This window comes from Arvicanthis niloticus, chromosome 14 (genome assembly GCF_011762505.2).
Source record: "Arvicanthis niloticus isolate mArvNil1 chromosome 14, mArvNil1.pat.X, whole genome shotgun sequence".
NCBI lineage: Eukaryota > Metazoa > Chordata > Mammalia > Rodentia > Muridae > Arvicanthis > Arvicanthis niloticus.
In genome coordinates, this window is record NC_047671.1 from 55857153 (window position 1) to 55860996 (window position 3844).

Consider the following 3844-nt stretch of genomic DNA (forward strand, 5'->3'; position numbering starts at 1 on the left):
TCTTTAGGAGAGAAATGGAGTCTGGGGCTATAGCTCAGTCTTGGGACACTTTCTTAGCATACGCGAAGTCCTATATCAGAAAGGGATTGAAAGAGGCAGTGTTAAAGACTTGAACTTCATTCATCTGATGCAGAAACTGTAGAAGTTTCTTTGTATTGGTTAAAATGTTTCAGTATTGTTTTCTCCTAAGGAAAGTTCACCACATGTTATATGACCTTGAACCAAGAAGTTTATTGGGTAGGTAGGAATTTTTTATTATTAAATTTATTTTAAAGAAGAGAGCTAAGAGATGTCTGAGGCTTCTCAATGACTCTAAAAGTGCATGACTCTACTTCATTATTGAAATACAGCTATTTGGAAGGAAGTCGGGATAATACAAGTGGGAATTGAGATTGCTCATCGGACCTAGAAGTCACATTTGGTGACTAATCAGTTCCAGTCATTCCTTCTGCAGATTCATTGACTGACACACTTTATGTAGCCAGATTTATCATCCTCCATCAGAGCCGTCACATGATGCAACCTATACAAAGGGCTCTTTTCTGTTATGAGTCATGTGTTTAATTGTGTTTGAGGAGCCAAGAAATAATGAAAACACTTAGCTATGGAGAAGGTCCCGTTTTTAAAATATAAAAATAGATGAACATTTTTATTACTAAACTGTTGACTGCTTTGAATAACTCTGTGCCCCAAATGACTGAATTTCTTAGGAACTGTGAGATGCTACAGTGTGGGAGATGAGGAATAGGTAATCCTCTTTTAGAGATTCTGTCTTCATGGGGCTCCAGAAACTCAGCAGGTTGTCTGAAATGTCACATTTGATTCATCTTCTTTGTTCCTGTTCCTTTGGTTTGTGAACAGATTTCCAGACACAGACTAGAGGCAAGTCTAGCAGTGGAGTAGCCTGGCACTTGGGCTCAAGGACACAGGATACAGAAGATACATTAGTTGCCATCACGACCAAGCTGCCTCACTTTCATCAGGCTTTTGCAGGATGCTCTCAGAGGACTTATCAATCCCTTTATGGCTCATTTGCTCGGGGGAAAGAAGGGAACTGTGGAAGAGAAATCTTTACTACACTTTATGCTGGCCCGAAGAGTCTCACCTGTGAGAAAAAGTGATTGTTATTACCATGTAGCTATTCAAGAAGATAAGAACCAAGCCTCTGAAATTAATGAAATTATTCCAATTTCCTGCTAAAACCCAATATGAGCAATGTATGTATCTAGCTTGTGCTTCATTTTCCTCAGTTTCACACTCTGCCATGAGCAAATCTTCAAATCCTTCCCAATAACCTGCTTTCATTGATAGTACTTGAGTTTTGTGCTTAAGAAATTTTATCCAATGTGCACGAAAGTAAAGTTGTGGTGTCTTTTTAGGTTGATGAAATATCAAAATTGTGATGTTAAAATTCAACTTAAATGTGGAAATATTTTGAACTACCTGGTTATGGTCTAGAAGTAATTGATAGGATGGCCATGTGACCTGCCCCTAGAAGCATTGCAGGTGTGGCTGTTTTGTCACATGTATGTCAGTAGGTGGCAAAGAGGAGAGAGGCTATGTCTGTGCTCAGTGTTCTGACCTATGAGCATCTGAATGATTAGTAGCCTAATAGTCCCTGAAAAAAGCAACCCTGAGATGACTACCAGACTACAGGGCCCTGACAGGGAACTAGGTTGAACACCAGTTTGGTGCTACACATGCATGAGGGGGCAGTAGTGGGTGGGCAGACCCTGCCTGAGATGACTCCTGCCTGGTGCCATAATGCACAAGAGGGCATAGAACTCCTGAGACCACCCCTGAGATGATCCCAGACACTCAGATACCCTGGGGACCCCTAAGAGGAGTAAGTAAGTGGTGGAGAAATGGGAAAAAGGAAAAACAGGAGGATGTGGGCACAATGAGGAGAGGCAGAACTAGAGACCTGAAGGTAGTGAGGAACAGTCTGTTGTGAGTAGCTGGTTGATGTCACCTGGGACCATAGTGGGGTCCTGGTTGTGCTGTTACTGGGGGGCCATGACTGGGTCTGTGGCCCTGCAGCAGCAAGTGTCTATTACCACCAAAGGCCAGGGAGCTTTCCTTTGTTTGGGTTCCCACCTGGTGACATGTTGATGTCTGGGGGCTGTTCAGAACTGGCCCCACCCCTCACCTGAGCATTATGAGAGAACTGGTCCTTAGCTGTGAGAGCAGGGGAGCTGACTCTGTCCTTAGCCAACTGCAGTACTCGCAAGAGTGACCATACACATTGTAGGATTTGCTGGCGAGTTGGCCCTGAGGGTGTAAGCATGGGACAACTGGGCACCCCCACTAGTCTGCTGTTTGGTGACATGGGTGAGGGAGAGATACCCCCTTGCCCCTTTCTATCTATGGCAGGCAGAAGAGCTGGTCCCAAAGCCATCAAAGCTGGAGAGCTGCCCTTGCCCCCTACTGGCCGTAGCACTAGGGAGAGTGGACCCCGCCCCTTGTCTGGGCAGCACAGTAGAGATGACCCTGATGGTGAAGATGGAGCAGATAGGCAAGCTATCCCTGAGGGTGTGAGCTTGGGAGAGCTGGCCCCATAACTTATCTGCTGTGTGGCAGTGTGGGTAAGCGAGAGATGCCAACCTCCATCTTTGCTTCATTGACACCTTGCAGGTGGTAGAGTTGGCTGTGGGGTCATGAGAGTAGGAGAGGTGGTCCTGCCCTTCACCTGCTGCAGCACTTGAGAGAATGGGACCTACCCTTTCCCTGCACAGCACAATAAAGCTGCCCCTGGATCTGGGGGTTGCCATATCCTGAGGGTATGATAGCCATAGAGCCATTGGGTTGACCGTACCTCTCAGGCCCAGATGCAGGGCTTTGAATTGGCCCATTCCAACATCTACCCTATGAATGAACTTCTGGAGTGCATGAAGAAGCTGGTCCTACAGATCCAAAACTACAGAATCCCCATGACACAAAGTAGCAACAGAATATCTGAGAGGAGTCCCAGTGAGGTCCAGTGAAGATAGAGTAGCAGAAGCCAGAGGTCTCGTACCAAAGCGAACACTAATTGCAATGAACATCTGCAAGAAAAGATGTGTGAACAAAAGGGTATATATTGTGGAACACCCTATGACACATTACTACTTCTATTATGAGATTTCTTTTCTCTGTTGTGGACAGGTTGAAAGGGTGGAGGACAGATATGAGGAGGGGGGAAACGGGTGGGATTGAGATACATGATATGAAATTAGCAAAGACCAATAAAAAGTTTAAAAAATGGCTATGTGATTTTTTTTCAGATATTGGTCTGCATCTTATAGGCTACAAAAATTTATACTTTATGATAACTAAAACAATGAACTATAACAACAGGAGTAATTGATAGTTACAAGGCCTAAATGTCCAGATAAAGTCAAAGGAATAATGCACGTAATACTCATCCCAAGTTCAATGTTGCTTAAAAAAGAGCACATTGTAGCAGACAACATATTTTAATTTTCTAACAGTTATAAATTGGAATAAGTTTTTAATGAGTATTGCAACAAAAGTAAATGGAAGTAACCACAACATTTCAGTAGAAACTTAACAAAAATATTACCAACTGCATGACTGGAGCTCAATCTGCTGCCATTGGAGAAGAGAAAATGCGATTCATGGTTTAACCACAGTTACGAATGATCACATTCACATGGAAGCTACTGCTCAGACAGGAAGGCAGCGGTATTCAGAACTCAGAAATGCCATGTGAATTGTACAAATGGTGAACATGCTGAAGAGCTGTGCAGATGGGACATTTGTGTGCTCATGAGCTCTGGAGAGAATTCTAACAAAGGCATTTTCAAGTTGAGAATGTAGTTTGAGTGGGTGATTTCTTTTGAAG

At 43.7% G+C, this 3844-nt stretch overlaps 1 non-coding gene across 1 annotated transcript; it reads left to right on the forward strand.

The window, feature by feature from the left end:
- Nucleotides 1-1484: 1484 nt before the first annotated feature.
- On the forward strand, nt 1485-1616 carry LOC117720307 (small nucleolar RNA SNORA17). The gene has a single exon (XR_004608318.1). It is a non-coding gene; the product is annotated as a small nucleolar RNA SNORA17 (small nucleolar RNA).
- Nucleotides 1617-3844: the final 2228 nt, after the last annotated feature.